We start from the raw sequence: 18,237 nt of genomic DNA on the forward strand, positions 1-18,237 counted from the left end.
TCCAAACATTGTTGCTGCATTGCCACATTGCCTAACATGAGCTTTTTCTCATATGCTGCTGGACTACCCATATCTAAACCGTAATATGCACTTAGTATATTCCAACCACAGTACCCATGGAACATGCCATTTTTTTTTCCAAAAATAGAGAAACTTTGAAATGTCCTTATTTCAAATGAAGATCATTTTTAATTAAAATTCAAGTCAATTGTGAGTTATAAATTCAGGGGTTTTTTCCCCTTTAAAAGTCATTTTATTAAGAAAGCTGGACAAGCCCATGAGCACACCAGTTTTCTTGGTTGAGATTGGTTCCCCTAGAAAAAGACCCTATGATAAGAATTCAAGTATAAGTAGTTTATTTGAGAAAGAAATACAAGAAAATACTCACAGTGAAGTAAGTCAGGAAAAAGAAGACCACCAATAAATGTTATGTTTTTATGATTGTCAGTTTTATTTATCAACTCAGCTACACTGTACTCCATACTCATTCTCTCAAACACTAATCTAAGTTTCACTGAAAGTATTTTGTAGATGTAATTAGTGTCTATAATCATATAATTTTAGGCAAAGTAAATTATCCTAGATAATCTGAATGGGCCTGACTGAATCAACTGATTATCTTAAGTAGCTAGTGAGGTTTCCCTGAAGAAGAAATTTTACTTATGAATAGGAGCATTGATTCCTTCCTGTCCTCCTAGATGAGCTGACCCTCACATTTCAGACTTGCCAACCCCCACAATGGCATAGGCCAATCGCTTGCAATAAATCTCTTTATATATAATTGTCCCTCAGTAATTAGGAGACTTGATTCCAGGAACCCTCAATACATATCCAAATCCACCCATGCTCAAGTCTCTTATATATTATTTCCATATAACTTTCATACATCCTCTCATACACTATTTTTCCTTTCATATTCTTGAACTGATCTCTAGATTACTTATGATACTTAATACAACGTAAATGCTATGGACATAGTTGTTATACTGTATTGTTTCAGGAATCATGACAAGAAAAAGGTATGTACTTGTTCAATACAGACTCAATCTTTTTAAAAAAGTATTTGTATCTATGATTGGTTGAATAGGCAGATAAAAAACCTATGGATACAGGACTGATTGTGTATATTTTACTGGTTGTGTTTTTCTGATGGAATTATGCCTGCTACAATTATCAAGCCATTTTCCACTATGGACAATAGGAACTTAATCCTCTTAGATGTTCTGAGAGCCGGTGTAGCACACATGCCTCTGAACTATTCTGCCCTAAGGGTGATGATGTTGAGATATTTATACATCAATTCTCAATTATATCAATCATTGGTTACAGCTGCTCCCAGGCATTCTTATTTCCCTGGCATTTCCATCCTGCCAGATGTATATAGGCAGAGAGACCTCTCAGGCCAAGAGTTACAGGTACCAGAAGTAAGAAGTTAAACTGCATGTAAGGAAATGGTAAATTTCAAGGAGATATGGGTGGCCCGGCAGCACTATCTGCTGTGTCTCTAAAGGGTGTAAAGTTTCAAGAAAGAAAATACAAGTAGAAAACTGTAAAGGTAATAAAGGAAAATGCCTCCATTTCTAAACAGAAATATGCCCCCATCCTATCCCTGGGTATTCTGCAGGTGCCCATGGTCCTCATCTTTTCCATCACTGCACACACTGAAATTGTCTCAGGAGATGGGCACTAGCATCTGCATAGTTACCAGTGTAACTATGAGAGAGTAAGAAGCCAGGCATGGTGCTATATGCCTGTATTCCACACTACTCGGGAGGCAGCAGGATTTCAAGTTTGAGGTCAACCTGGACAATTTAGCAAGACTTTATCTCAAAATAAAATTTTAAAAGGGCTGGGGGATGTCTCAAATTACATATATGTATACATATACATGTATATAGTCAGGGAATGTAACTCAGTGATAGAGTGCTTTCCTAGCATGTGTGGGACCCTGGATTCAACCCTCAGTACACACACACACACACACACACACACACGCACACACACACAAAAAAATAAACGTAAGAGAATCTGATGATGGAGGCTTCACAGGCCTTCATACTCAAGGAATGGTACAGTGCCCCTTATAAGGGAGAATGATGTAGCAGATCAATCACCAACTGCCATCCTATCTATACAGAAGTGACTAACAAAAATGACAAGTTTGGGTTTTTACTATATTTTTCAATCTTCCTCAGAAGGCTGTTTGGTATAGTAGTTAGAGCATGAGCTCTGGGGCCAGACTGCTTGGTTTCAGATTCCAGCTGGGCCACTGATCTGCATTTCGCCCTTGACCAAGCTGCTTAACGCTTCTGTGTCTCAATTTCTTCAGTTGTACAATGGTTGCTGTGAAGGTTAAATGAATTAATATAACCAGCTGCTTAGAGAATTTTGTTTATAAATGTGTTGTTAATAGAACTATTGTCATTATCATCATCATCATCATCATCATCATCATCACTGACTCATGGCCTGATGAAAGGTGGAGCTGGCTTGAGGTACCATGATGGAAATGAAATTAATGAGTAGTAAACAAAATCACATTATTAGAGTGATTAAAAAATCATGAATACTGCAGTTCTCTAATTATGGGTTGTTAGCATGGAACATGCACTATCCTTTCTTGATATTTCAAAGTATGAGTTGATGATAAAAATCAAGAAAGTGGCCTTTTATTTCTCTCTCTCTCTCTCTCTCTCTCTCTCTCTCTCTCTCTCTCTCTGTGTGTGTGTGTGTGTGTGTGTGTGTGTGTGTGTGTGTGTGTATGTCTCTATATCTCATACTCTGTCTTGGCAATGATGATGACAGGAAGGAAATATTCAACCCATGTACAATGCAGGTTCATAGACAGGTTCCCGTTTTTAAGTTTTCCACCTGGAAGTGGTCTGCAATTAACTGCCAAGTGCCAGAAATGACTTGGTAACAAAAGAGTGAGATCTGGACTCATATGCTTAGGTTCAAATCCTAGTTCTGTTCTGTAATATCTAAGACCATGGGAGAATGGCTTAGTCTCTCTCTATACTTAAATCTCCCTGTCTCTCAAATGAAGATGCAAACAGTACCAACCTCAGGAATTCCCTAAAACAAGAGTCAGTGAATTAGACACATAATTTACTGGGTCAAGTTCAGCCTGCCACCCATTTTTGCAAATAAAGTTTTATTGGAACACAGCCATACTCATTCATTTACACTTTGACCTTTTAAAATATTTATTTTTTAGTTGTAGTTGGACACAATACTTTTCTTTTTATTTATTTATATGTGGTGTTCTGAGGACCGAATCCAGGGCACTAGGCATGTGCTCTACTGCTGAGCCACAACCCCAGGCCAACACTTTGACTTTTTGAGGTGAACAGTGAGACAGACATTTTGTGGCTCACAGAGCTGAAAATAACTTATTGTCCAGTCCTTTGCAGAACAGTTTCACCAACTCTGACTTTTAGAAGTAAGATAATGCATAAAATTGTGCATCCTGGTTTCTGGCACATGACAAGTACTCAGTGAATACTAATGACTAGATTTCTCAATTACTAAAACTGTAAGAATAATTTACTAAGGCCTGAATACACAACTAATATCCATAAGCATATGGGTAAATGTGTATCTAATTGAATTTCTAAGATGCTGGAAAAGTTAGACAAATATCATGTAGTCCATTGTTTTCTGGTATTTTTGTATTTTCTTTATTCATTCACTAATTTGCTGTGTCCCAGTTGTGTTCTTATATCTAGTATTCTGATAGGTTAGTGGGCCATTAATCCATGGGCTTCTGCCTGAGCCTATGGACATTTCAGCATCCAAGGAGAATCAGGGCTGTTGAGGGATGTGTCAAGGGATGTCCTGTCATCTTTGGATCCATGTCTGAGTCCAGCTGAGAGGAACTCTGCTTTTACATGACGCTGTGTAAGAGAGGAGAGCATGCTCATGTTTCCTTTAATATTACAGAGAGAAAGTAGAAAACAAAACAAAGAGAAAGGATGAGGGGCATTCCTCCTTGTCAGTATGTTGCATGCCATGGCTGCAACTCATATGCAGTTGAGGAATTAGGAGATGGTGCCCCAGCACCACTATTTATGATGCCTGTTACTTCTAGCAGGTAAAGCATAGGAGCTCAAGAAGAAGAGCACTTGCCAAGCAGATACTAAAGTGACATTCTAGAGAGGAAAACTCTAAGAACTATTAAGAAATTCACTTGCAACAATTGCATGGAGGTCCATAAATTGTTAAGTGAAATTTTGAAGAGGGCGGAGGCTCTTATTTTAAGAGCCTATACCTTGAAACTGATGAAACTGGAGGTATGTTATTGAATTCATGTTCATATGCACAAGTTGGTGAGATGTAGTGCAACTTCATTGTATACTCACTGACACAAACATACAGTGAGGGTTCATTTTTTTTTACCCAAAGAAGCCTTGGTTCAAAAGAATTTAAAGGCCCTAGTAAACCCTGAAAAGTCAGAAAATTTTGTCCAACCTCCTTGTTCCACAGATGGAAAAACTGAGACTCAGAGAAAGTAATATGCTAGGGTTCCCCAATTATAGTGGGAAAGCAGGACCAGACATAGGTTGAAAGCCTTGTTCTGAGATGACAGAGGAGCAGTACTGGAACTGGTCTAGGAATTGATCCAATGAAGTCTTCTGTCCTAAAGGGTTTGTCACAAGCAGGACTTCTCCTGACATTTGTAGGGCCCAGATGGAGAGTACAAATGAAATCCCACACACTATTTGCCTGCATGTATAAATGGTATAAATCAAGCTAGCTTGTCCATTAAAATATGCTTTATCCACCTGTTTTGACAACTATACTTTCATAAAAATCTGGAAATTCTGGCTCAAATTAGAATTCTCAGACTCATTGACCCCATGGATTCTTCCCTTGTGTAGCAGGGTACAGTTTGAGGACAGCCAGAATGAAAATCTTTAAAACCAGCATTTGGGTCAGGAGTTTTTCTTGCTAGTTCTAAGCAAAATATTAGTGGCCAGTTGTATGGCAGAAATTCATAATCAGGACAAGTAGGAACCACACAAAGGATTTTCTAAACTTCCTACAAGGAGATACAGCCCTGTATTTTCTACCCTGTCTACGCAACCTCTTTCCTTTCCAAATCCAGCTGAGCTCAATGGAAGCAGCAACTATTACAAAACATTTCAACTAACAGAGACTCAATCTGATAGGCAGGAGGTAATCTTAGGGAGCATCAATTTGCAGGGATGTGGAGAATTTTGGAACCATATTGGGATAAATAATATGGGGTCCTGTAGACAGAATCCAATTAAGTTGAACCCCTGGTCGAGATTTCTCTAGCTGTCATCTCTACATAATAATCTCAATTCCAAGGCTCTTAAGGCCACCTGAGCCTCTTTAGTCTCGTTTCAGTTGTAGAAAGGAAACAGAAAAACCTCCATTTTATTTGTACTAGATGAACAGGCAAGTAGATTCTTTCTGCTGTATTTTATAGACCTTTGGCTATTCCACAGAATGCTTCTTTTGGCAGTTTGGTAATTTCCCTTACTTACCGTTTAACAATACTCTCTATGCTTTTAGTAACAGTAGTAGTGAGACAATTAATCTTGCCAACATACCTTCCTTTTTCCTCATTCCATCATTATTTCCACCACTCCATCTTCCCGACTTCATTTACTGTGTTCTTGTCCCTTATTTCTGTATCTGAAGAGTGGCAGGATTCAATTTTCTTATCTTCTCAAAGTGCTTTTGCTTAAAATGGGAGACAATTACATTCAAAACCGAAGGAAATTATGGGTGTAAGTACTTTATACTTTCAATTGTATTATCTTCAGGAGTGTTCCTTTGGTTTGATTGACCAAAGAACTAGGACATTCTGGACTTAAGATAGGTCAAGTATCTTCTAAGATGCTTTATCATGAAACTATCCAAAACCACTTCATACAACCTTAGAAATGGTTTGGGAATTGGAGAGGTTTCACTTTTAGGTGATATTAGTTAATAAGGAAAGAATGATGACAGAGTTATTTAAGAAATGTAGATAATGAAAACTGCATATACCAGTCTATCATGGTCTTATTCTATTTTGTAATTCATCAAAATCCACAAATATTTCCTGGAGACTCTCTAAGTACTTGATGCAGATCAATAGTATTTTGATTTCAAGGATAGCAACTAATCCATATAAAATTGGCAAACAGCTTGAAAGAAAAATCAATTTCTGGTGCTAAAGTGACCATATTTCTTTGTTGTTAGTTCTAAGGTATGTGTTTTTGCTTTGTTCACCCACTTACCAGTTATGAATCATGTTTAGAATGCCATCATTGTTTTTAAGGAATATCTACTGGGCTTGGATCACACTATCCTCATTATATAATTTGCCTTTAAAAAGAACTACCTAACATTCATAACTTCAGGGAGATTTTGGTATAGATTAAAGAAAAAAATCAACTAAACCCAACTACCCAGAGGGAGGATACTGGGAAGATGGCAGTCTGAACACATACTTTTTAAATCCTTGTTTCCTCCTTCCTATTCCAATGAATTTCAAGTGAAAACCTGTGTGATTGTGTGTTGTGTGTGTTATGTGTGTGTGTGTCTGTCTGTCTGTCCATCCGTCCTTAGGGATGGAAAGGGTTGGGAAGGTAGTATAGAGGTGACCATGTTTTTCATTAGAAGAAAACTTAAGAATTATCATACGTTTTCACACATACAGTGACAGGAATCCCCTACATCTGGAAATCTTCAGGCTTTCCAGATCACCTTGTAGAAATCAGATTAAGAGGAGAAAGATACCTCCTGTAGTATGATTTCAATCACCAGAAAAAGAGAATATTCTTTCTGTTATATTTTAAAATAAGGAACTGAGACTCTGAGGATCTGAGAGAGCAGCCAGAAAATTCTAGGGATTTTCTAAATATGTGGAGATGAACCCTTTCTACCTGTTCACTGTATACCTGACATCCTGACATACTGTATGGATCCCATGGATTCTTACCATCCTTGAAGGAGACTGCACCTATGAACTGGTCAAAAAAAAAAAAATAAGGAAAGCCATTCAAAGCTCAAACCTGGAAAACACTGAAATAGAGTACTCAGTATCAGTCAATTCTGTTGTTTTCTTAGCAGTTAAACATTCAATATTTCTTACTTCATTCTTCTACAAAGCCACCACAGCCCGACAGTGTCCAATAACCTTGCCTGCAAAGGTTCTGAAAAAGATTCCTTAACTTGTTGGAGCAAATGGACAGATAATGCACAGGTCAATTAATGGAACTTATAGTTCAAAGGAGAGAAGTTTAGCATTAGAAGAAAACTTAAGAATTATCATACGTTTTCACACATACAGTGGCCCAGGAAGTATACTAACTATGCATCATTTCTTAACAAACAAACAAAAAATTCTTCAGTGCAACTAAACATTAAATTAGAAAATACTTCTAAAATGAGGAAGATGGAATGTCTAAGAAAAAGTGGTGAATAATAAATTTAGGAACCTTTGCCTAGGTACCTCCATCTCTTCTCCATTTTCTTTGCTATTATACTAATCTAGACTATTGTAATCTCTCACTAAATGGCCTCAGTCACCTCCTGTTCTCTGTGTATTCATGAAACTTCCCTTCATTTTAGCCAGACTAATCTTTTCTTTTCTTTAATATTTATTTTTTAGTTGTAGTTGCACACAATACTTTTATTTATATGTGGTGCGGAGGATGGAATCCAGGGCCTCGCACATCCTAGGCAAGTGCTCTACCACTGAGCCACAACTCCAGCCCCACCAGACTCATCTTTTCAAAGGATACTTTGATCATATCACTTCTTCCACACTCCTAAAACCACTTAGCAGTTTCTCATTGTTCTTAGGTTAAAAAGCAAAATTTTTAACATGCATAGTGAATATTTGGCCCAGTCTAACTCTGTATTACCTACCCAACTTTGTTGTGTATGACTTTTATCTTTATTTTGTATCACATGTCCTTTTACCATGGGAATTTTGCACTCTGAACTTGTTCCTACAGCTTTCTCACTTTTGTGCTTGGTTGAACTGTGGTTCATTCATTTTGATGGAAGACCCTAGAAAAAGATTGCTCTCTGAAAGAAAACTGTTGAGACCCAACTCAGAAGGGAAAGAATTAATCAGCTGTAAATATAATTCTTTTTTGTATTGTCTTATGGTTAGAGCAAAAGTATAAATTCCTGGATAGATCAGAAGTTGTCCAATAGAAGGAGGAAGCAAAGATGACAACATTGGATATTGTCTGCAAATTAGTGGCATGTCTCAGATAGTGATGTGAGAGAAGCATGTTGTTGAATCATCTAAAATCTTAAATGTACTCATTCACTCTCTAGAAAAACCCTGGAACCACTCCACAAACTAAAAAATGGGATAGTTGATCCTGCATAGAAAATTGTCAAAACTTGGGGAAATTTATACTATGCTTAAAAGAGAGAAATTTAATGAATGTTAATGTTTTATGACTGTGGAACAAATTACCATGAATTCACTTGTTAAAAATAGCACATGTTGGTTTTCTCAGAGTTTCTCGAGTTGACGAGCACATGTGTAACTCGGATACAACCTCTTCTCCGAAGTCACATGGTAGCAATCAAGGTGCTATCTAGGGCTGCTGGCTCATCTGAGCCTCAATTAGGGAAGGATCTACTTCCAAGCTCCAATGGTTGTTGGCAGCATTAAGTTACATTCAGGCTGTTGGAAATAGGCCTCAGTTTCTTGCTGGCTTTTGGACAAAGATCACCCTCAGTTACTTCCTAGATGGCCCACTCCTTTGGCTGGTTCACACCATGTTGGCTATCTTCTTCAAAGCCAGTACAGGAAAGAGTCTTTCAGCATGTTACAATCTTATGTAAAATTATCATATACACATAATCATATACAACCATGTGTTACATAATGACATTTTATTCAATGCTAGACCACATATATGATGGTATATACTAGATAGTCTAGGTCCATAGTAGGTTGTACCATCTAGGTTTATGTAAATATACTCTATGATGTTTGAATGATGACAAAATTACCTAATGACATAGTTCTTATACTGTGTCCCCACCATAAGTGATATATGATTAATGTCTCTTCACCTTTGCTATATTCTATTGCTTAGAAACAAAGCACATGTTCTGTTCACACTCATTGGATGAAATGACATGAAGTCAAGAATATCAGGACGTAGAGATCATGCATGCTGCCCCAGGCTCTGTCCTACTACAATTGGGTGTATATGTTTTTTTCCAGCTCTAAGAAATAGATCATCTTGGGGCTGAGGCTGTGGCTCAGTGGTAGGGCACCCGCTATGCAAGTGTGAGGCACTGGGGTCGATCCTCAGCACCACATAAAAATAAATACAGATATTGTGTCCATCTACAACTAATAAAATGTTAAAAAAAAGAAATAGATCATCTTGCATAATACTGCATGACTTTGACTATAACAGTAAATAAAGGTTTATGATGGTCCTTCAAAATGTCAAGATTGCCCTACAATACTGAGAAGGGATTTAGTAATTCCCAAAGATCATCAAGGTTCCTATGGTAGTATCACCTCAATATAATTTATTTTAAAGAACTCAGTGTGATAACTTATGAAGGAAAAAAGGGGTTCATAAATTCTTGAGAACAAAAATTCAAAGATAAAAGTTTGTCTAATCATGAGAAAGTGTTTCTTTGAGCAAGCCCAATAAGTACCTGGAAACTTGGAAATTCTAATCTTAAAGAGAAGATAAATGCTATTAGGTATTAAGGTAACCAGATCAAAGTGACCATAATAATAACATTGTTCCCAAGCCCATTAGCTATTATAATTTGGTTTCCCACATGTTTTCTATAAGGAATATAATGGTGCTGGCCAACAGGATGGAATCTCCTTGGCTATTGCACCATATGCAATGATTTCCATTTCTATTCATGCATCAGATTTTGTGCCATTGCATAATGAGAATCAGTTTCCTTGAAATGTATCAATTATCAGGGCATTAACAAAAATGTACTTTTCATATGTTCATACCATATGTCTTCAAAGTTATGCCTAAGCTCATGTTTCATTTTAAAGATGAGAAAACTGAGAGGTTAACCAAATAGGTTAAATAACCAATGGCTAGGAAAAGGAAGAATCAGGCTTTCAGAGGAGGTATCTCTATTTACATATTTGTAGTGGTTCAATATAATTTCATTTGAAAGGTTTTCACTACCTGGGAAGTTCTCTCTGGCTCCTTCCCTAAGGGTAGTGCTTCAAGCATGGGAAAATAAAGATCTCGGTCCTAAAAGTAGAGCAGCAAAGTAGGACTTAAATGCAGAGGGCAGACAATTGGACTCAAGACAGAATCATGAGTTATTGAATTCAGACTGTTGATAATCTGTTTAGGAATGCAATTGGCTCTGCTGTCTTAAGGAAGCCTTAGCCTGCCAGTAATTGAATAAATGAACCCTAGCTGCAGGGAATTTGGGACGGGGAACAGTGAGATTGTCAGGGGATCAAGCCAGTAGAGATTTGCTCCCAGTCCTTAATTCGAATTAGTCTGTGGATTGGATGTTAATGTTGATTTCTTGGCTTGGAGAGATTTATATTGGTTATGTAGGAGAATGTCACTGTTTTAGTGGAATATTTATTGAGATATTTTGAGGTGATGGAACATTACATCAGAGGTGGCTGTCAAGTGTTCAGAAAAGACTAATAATGGGTGACAGGAGAGACAGAAGAACAGATAAAAATGTGTGTCAGGAGGAGATAAATGAAATAAAATGTTAACAATTAGAATCATGCGTAAAAGAGATACAGAATTATTTATACATTTCTGTAAGTATCAACTGCTTCAAAACAAAATTTTACAAATAAACCTGATGTGGTGATACTGGGCACATTTTACAGATGAGAAAAAAGAATACTTAGAGCAACCAGAGAACTTGCCCCAGATTACTGTTGGTAAGGGGTGGACATCAGCCAGATGTTTGAGAAGGTGGGGAGAGTGAGGCAGCAATTGGCCTGTTAAGTATGTTAGAATTTCCACTTTAGTCTAGTGTTACCATCTTGTTAAGTTCTTGTCCTTCAGGCTGCACAAAAATGAGCTCAATTCAAAGGAGGTGTCCACATAAATAGAAATCTTTCCATATAGCAGTGATGTGTCACACCTCTAGCGAGTCTCTGCTATCATCCAAACCCAAACTATGGTGGAATGCAGAATGAAATGTTGCAAAAACTAATGTTAGAAACTGTACATATGAAGAAAGCAGGAGCCTCAAAACCAAAAACAAGATGTTAAAGAAGAGAGGTATTCCTGGGTATGTAAAATTTAATGTCTTATGACAATAACAAAGGCTACTTTTGTAAAAGCTCTTAAAGAAACAGTTTGGCTCTGTACCTATCTAATGAGGTTTTTAATTATTTCATGGGAAAAGGGTATCAGCAGGAAGAAAGGGAGCAGGTGGTGAAGAAGGTAATAGAACTTTAAAATTGGGCAATTTATCACTTAGAAGGTAAGAGATTAGCATTTTGGGTGGGGAGGGGTAGCATTATAATGCAAAAAAATATCTTGCATATTCCCTTGGTAGCAAATACAAAGTATGTGGCAAAGAGAGTAGTAAAAAGTAATTTTTCTTTCCTAAAAATAAATTTGGGGGCTAAGGGTATAGCCTGGCCCTGAGTATGAGACTGATCAATAAAAAAAAGTAAAAATAACTTAGTTTTTCTTTTGATGAACACCCTCAAATCATCATCTTTAATGTTCTCTTAGAAGCCATTCAGTTAAAAGAGAAAAATAACATTATATACAAAATCACTGGAGGTAAAAGATATATGTTGGACTTTCATATTCTTGGATTCTAACTAATATATGTGAGACTTTTAAATAATCTAAGAGTCACATTAAGCCTAAAGAAATCATAACAGGGATTGGGCTGTAGCTCAGTGGTAGAGCACTTGCCTTGCATGTGTGGGCACTGGGTTCAATCCTCAGCACCACATTAAAAATAAATAAATAATAAAGGTACTGTGTCCATCTACAACTAAAAAAATTTTTAAAAAAGAAATCATAACCATTGTATCCTATTTTATCAAGACTAAATTGTCCTTGTGGCCCTTGATTGGTGTCTGCTCCACTGAATTGACTTTACATTATTAACTGTATTTTGAAATATGAATCACCAGATACACAGGAAGACAGAAAGAAGCTAAATATCCTAGTAAAGAACTGTTTTCCAATGGCTTTGTGGTTTTGGTGGCTTTTTTCCCTTATATCTTACTGATTATCTAAGCAATGTGAGAAGGAGACATTCAAGTTCCCTGAATCTAATCTTAAGACCTAGGTATATCTCATTCCCCTAGCAAGATCAAGTTCAATAGTAGGAATAGTCTTATCTGTAGTGGCCATGTAACTTTGTGGTTAGATTTTCTTTATATGATAGTTCCAAAATTATCTCTGATGTTCCTGACATATCACCCCCCACATATATACATTCTTCCCCTCTAATAATGCTCAAGTCCAATTTCTTCTATTGTCAAATATAAAAGGACCCAATTTCAGACTATCATGTCAGGACTTAGAACATATACTTGTTATACTATTTAATGCTTTTTAGTCACTCTTATAGTTTTGTTGTTGTTGTTTTGGTTTTTGTTGGGAGAGAGGAAAGGTTCTCTTTTGATTGTCTCTTAAAAACGGTATTTATTGTTCTCACATCTGTAGCACATATACTAAAATAGAAACGATACAGAGAATATTAGTGTGTCCTCTGTGCAAGGATGACATGCAATTCCTAAAGCATTACATATTTTTTAAAACAGCATAGGAATTCCTTGCCTTCTACCATAACCATGTTCTCAAACTCAGCTTCAGATTAATTAAAAAAAATTGTTGTAATTTACCTGTCATAATTCTTGCTAAAACTCCAGAGCTTCCTCTCATTACTGCAAATTCCATTTTATAACAAATCAGTACAACTAAATGACATTTAGTAAAAGAATTTATTTTTGCAATAGTAAAAAAGCAAAAATACTTCATCTTTCTTTTGCATTAACATAAAATAACCCATCTGAGAATTATCAGAAGGTATTTAAGTTCAGTTGAAAAGTCTGACCTTGCAAGCTAGAATAACCTTCTTCCTTAATTTTTTTCTTAATTTTATATGTGAATGATTTTCAAGTTTTTCAAGTTTTGCCAAGAGTGATGTACAAGTTTACTATTCATTACTATTCATTACTATTCTGCAATTTGTATACAGGGTAAAAATGGGAGTTCATAAACCCACTTGAATCAAATGTATGAAATATGATATCTCAAGAGCTATGTAATGTTTTAAACAACTAATAATTTTTAAAATTTTTTTAAAATGTGGTACATATACACAATGGAATATTACTGAGCCATAAAGAAGAATGAAATAATGGCATTTTCCAGTAAATGGGTGCAACTGGAGACTATTATGCTAAGTGAAATAAGCCAATCCCCCCAAAACAAGGCTGAATGTTTTCTTTGATATGGAGATGCTGACTCACAATAGGTGAGGTGTGGTAGGGAAGAGGGGACTTTCATGGATTGGACATGGAGAAGTGGGGGGAAGAGAGAGGGGATGGGATTGGGAAAGACAGTAGAATGAATTGGTCATAGCTTCCCTATGTTCATATATGAATACATGATCAGTGTATAACCACAAAATGGGAAGTTATACTTCATGTATATATGATGTCAAAATACGTAATTCTACTATCATATATAACTAAAAAGAATAAATTTAAAAAGGAAAAAAGTCCTTTATATAAAAATCACATAATATCTGCATATAATCTACACACATCCTCCTATATGCTTTAAATGACCTCTAGATTACTTATAATAACTAACAAAATGTAAGTGCTATGTAAATACTTATTATACTGCATTGTTTAAGAATAATGACAAGAAAAAAGTTTGTGCATGTTCAGTCCAGACAACATTTTAAAAATACTTTAATCCATTGTTGGTTGAAGATGTGGGTGTGGAGAACTGACTGTACGTAAATGCTGAAATGTGTCTAACCCCCGTCACTCATGTTCTTGATTCTTGCAAATACCACTTTTCAAGACTGAAGAAGTTCAGTGTCTTCAGATTTTGTGGAGAAAAATTTCCTCCTAACACCCAAGGTGGTTTGATTTAATGATGTATGTCACTTTCAGGAATGCCCTGTATATATCATTTGTTTCTTCCCCTGCTCATTATGCTTTTTCCTTTCTGTTTTGGCAGGAAGCCAGCATTGAGAATTGTAATTCTCTAAAATAAGTCAAGCATATTAACTGAACTCTTCAAGAAGGAATTAATTAGTTCTAGTAACAATTTTCATTAAACAAGAAGGGATGATGTTGCCTATTTAAAGAAAAGAAAAATTAAAGAAGATTTTTTATATAAAGCTTTTTACAATAGCCTTTTAAGAAATGCCATCTGACATGGCCAAGATATTTCAGCTGGAGCAGACATCATAAACCTTGAGAAAGTACAAAACTGTCATATACTTTTTGAGAGCCAGCTTTCTCAAGCATTCAATAGCGATAGAAGGTACCTCCCAGGGTTGGTGTGAAATAGTCCATGCGAGCAATTTACTTAATATAATTATGATTCTGTTTCCTTATCTTAAAAATGGACATATGTCTTGGACATTCATTGAGATTGCATTCCATTAACTAGAAACATACCACATTATGCAAATGAAGAAAATATTACTATTCTATCAGTGAGTTAGTATATTGATTGTCAAACTCTCCTCTGATTGGCCCATGTATACTGTTAATGTGGGATGCACATATCCAGTAAAAAGCATCAAAGTTTTAAAACAAAAAAAGTGCTGAAATGTGGAACCTATCAGAAAAAAAAAATTATAGAGTAGGTAGCAGAATAAGGAGACTCTGAAGGAGATGAAAGAAATATATTTTAAATTTCATAGATAAATCTAGGACATGGGTCCCTTTAACATTTTTTAAGAATATAACTTTGCTCTTAATACTATTTAATGCTACTTAATTCCTAATATGCCTTCTCCACTCCATCTATTAGATATTATGTATAGTTGAGATCAAATATTATATTTTAAAAGTTTCTCTCATATTATTCTATTCCTTTGTCATATTCTAGTAAGTCTGCTCTACTTAGTCCAAATTATATCAATGACATTAACTCTATCATCATTTTAAAATTCTTTAAAATTCACTGGTATTTATTTAACTTAAATTACAATAACCTCTCCTGCCACTATTAACTATTCAGGGTAAATGGAAAGATAAAAAGTCAGTGTTAGGTCTCTTCAGGCCTAAGATTTAGTACAGGGTAATTATTTTCTGTAGATTTTGTAGGAAATGAGATTTCCTCTTTTTTTTCAGGTTGAATGCCCATTGAATCCATAGAGTTCCAAAATTTCAGGACAGTCATGATTTAAAACATTTGTTCCCATTAGTCATATAAGTGAAATTATACTTGAAAGGTCATGTTTCCCAGTTCCAATATTTAGGCTTTATTTATTCAATGTATATTCTTAAATGCCTGATGTATGCCAAATCTAGGGAATACCTCCTTTGTAAATAAATAAATCAATGTTGCTTTTTAAATATGATTAATTAATGATAATCCATTCAATAAGTATGTTTAGGTAGCTTTCAATATTCCAGTAGTGAGCAAGGCAGACACATTTCTTGCTCTTTCACTTAAGCAGGGCAGTATGTCAAAAGATGTATGTCAAAAGATATGTCAAAGTGATATTTGGTGTTTCTGAATAGTGATTGTCCACGTTTGTTTTCATGCTTAAGTTTCTCTTTTGTATACTTAGACCTTACTGCATTTCCCCCTTTATCTCCAGAGGTTAGAGCTAGAGTCTCACTTAGCAGATTATTTAAAACACATCTCTCGGCTCTTCTTCAGTATGTAAAAGTTTTTATAAAGTGACAATTTATTTATCCATTTTACTCTCCAGATTTGTACCATATAAACACTATAAAAATATCTCTCCTAAAATGGGATGAATAAAAGATAATGGGAAGTTTAGAGGGAATGAAAATTATTTCATTATTCTCTTCTTCCTACTCATATTTTTCTCTTGTTGGATTTTTAAAAACTCCACTTAGTCTCATTAATAAACTCTTTCTGTACACATTCACCTTCATCGTGTTCTTCTTCTGCCCTTGAAAAAATCTGCTATAATTTTCCATTGTCCTACGCCCACATGTATTTATATGCAGAAAGAATGATGTCATATTGAGATTAATCCTTTGTTGATGGACATCATGACCCACTGACTAATTCCATCTCCCACAATTAGCTATTTAAGGCAATTGTAATTGCTTGTTCTTTGAATAAGTTTTTAAGTAAATTTTGCATTTTTCTAGGAAATAAGTGTGGGTTTGCACATTTTTATGTTCTTAAATTTGAGGGAGAAACAGAATTTTAGGTTGAGCAACCCACAAGCAGATTATGAGATGATGATGGAAGTACCAATGATTGATTAAGGCAGTGCTAACTGGAAGAAACCAGTTAAGAACCTGACAGGGATTGTGAAACTGGAATAAGCACAATTTCACATTTCAGATAAGTCCTGTGAGAGCAGCTAATTGCAAAGGGGAACTATGGTAAGTGTTATTCCTCAGAGGTTGTCCTAACAGGAACAAACGGTCTGGGCTTTCACACTTGTTTGTAAACCAGGCAAGAGTCAAAGGCACTTCTGGGAAGTCAATCCCCAGACAACAAAATGATTTGCAAGAAAAAAATTTCAGATGCCATGAAATCTCAGATGTCAAATGTTGAAAGCAGAAGAATCCCAAGGTGGGAGGGTTGTCTTGAATGACAAAACAGATCCAAGGGGGTCAAAGGAGAACACCAAGGTCCACTCTAGGATGCAGTTAATATAAATGAGCATTGTCAAACCAAGGGATAAAGCCTGCCTACCCTCATGTCTAGCACTACATCTGTCAGGGTTTTCCCCCAAAATGTTCCTTGTTTTCACTTCATAGTTATAAATAAACTATTCACAGAGACAAATGAATATAGTATGACTTCATTTTCTATAGTTTTCCCTAATTTTACACTCAATTTGGTTCTGACCACTCTAAAGATAATGAAAACCAACTTTGCCATAGAAACTTGCAGCAAAAATTAACATCCAGAACTATCTTGATGTGAGTGGTGACTTCCAGAGTCATTCTTTAGGTATGATGGCTTTAGGCTACTTACAAGAAGTCATTCATTTCCCTTTGTTCCCAAAGGTACAATATAGATAAAGATTATCAAGAACAGCCTTGAGGAGAAATTAGTTTACCAGAATACATAGTAATGGGTTCATGTAGACATGGAAAAATATAGTCCTATGAATCATACTTTGGTTTGTGTTAAACTTAGTGGTAGTTATGATACGTAATTAGATGTACAAATCTTATATCTTACTAAATGTCACTAGGAAAAATCATCTTCTCTCTCATTTACCCACATCCTAAATCATTGCTTAACACCACAGCATCAGGTGGGCCTCCAAACTGTAGAATTTGGGCACATTTGCTGTGCTTTAGCACATCACAGATACAACATATGAAAACCAATAGATACTTTTATTTTACCTCCCTAAAAGAAGGGCAATAAAGCTTCAAAGTAACCATCAATTGATGATATTTAATTAGGTTAACATTTATTTAGAGTGTTGTTGATTTAATTTATTGATTCTTTTAGATCCTAAGCCTTAGATAATTTCTTTAAAGAAACAGTCCAAGGACTATACTGAATAAAGGTATGTTTGTCTTTTTAACACTTTCAATTTTAGTACAATATTTTAAAAATAAGACAAAATTCATAACTACCTAGCAACTGAATTATTCCCAGTCTTTCTTTGGCATAGATGTCTTTAGAAATTTGCTTTGAATTCAATAGACTCAATTTTCTGATAGCAACTAAAATTGATGCCTTTTGAGAAATATCACTGTTACCAAATTTTAGAGACTTGGGCAGCCATGAAATAATTTAATTTTAAATTATGATTCATACTGAGATTTAGAAGAAAGTTTGGACCTTCAAGTAGATACTAGTATCTGAATTTCAAGAAAAGAACAACTATAGGTAATCACCCAGAGCAATCTAAGTGCTCTAGCTCTCTTATCTGACACATACAACTTAGTTAGACACATTGCAGAATGCAGAATAAACAATGTAAAAGTATCTCTGGCATAAAATATAAAATTTTAATGTAGTATGGCCTTGAATGCTGTTTTATTTTTTGTGTTACTATTGATAAGTGATGTTGGTCCAATAATTTTTATGAGAA

General features: G+C 35.5%; 1 non-coding gene across 1 annotated transcript; it reads left to right on the forward strand.

The window, feature by feature from the left end:
* The first annotated feature begins 12,643 nt into the window (after positions 1 to 12,643).
* Positions 12,644 to 12,750, forward strand: LOC113181915 (U6 spliceosomal RNA). The gene has a single exon (XR_003300646.1). It is a non-coding gene; the product is annotated as a U6 spliceosomal RNA (small nuclear RNA).
* The last annotated feature ends 5,487 nt before the right edge of the window (positions 12,751 to 18,237 follow it).

The sequence above is a fragment of the Urocitellus parryii genome, chromosome X (assembly GCF_045843805.1).
Source record: "Urocitellus parryii isolate mUroPar1 chromosome X, mUroPar1.hap1, whole genome shotgun sequence".
Classification (NCBI taxonomy): domain Eukaryota; kingdom Metazoa; phylum Chordata; class Mammalia; order Rodentia; family Sciuridae; genus Urocitellus; species Urocitellus parryii.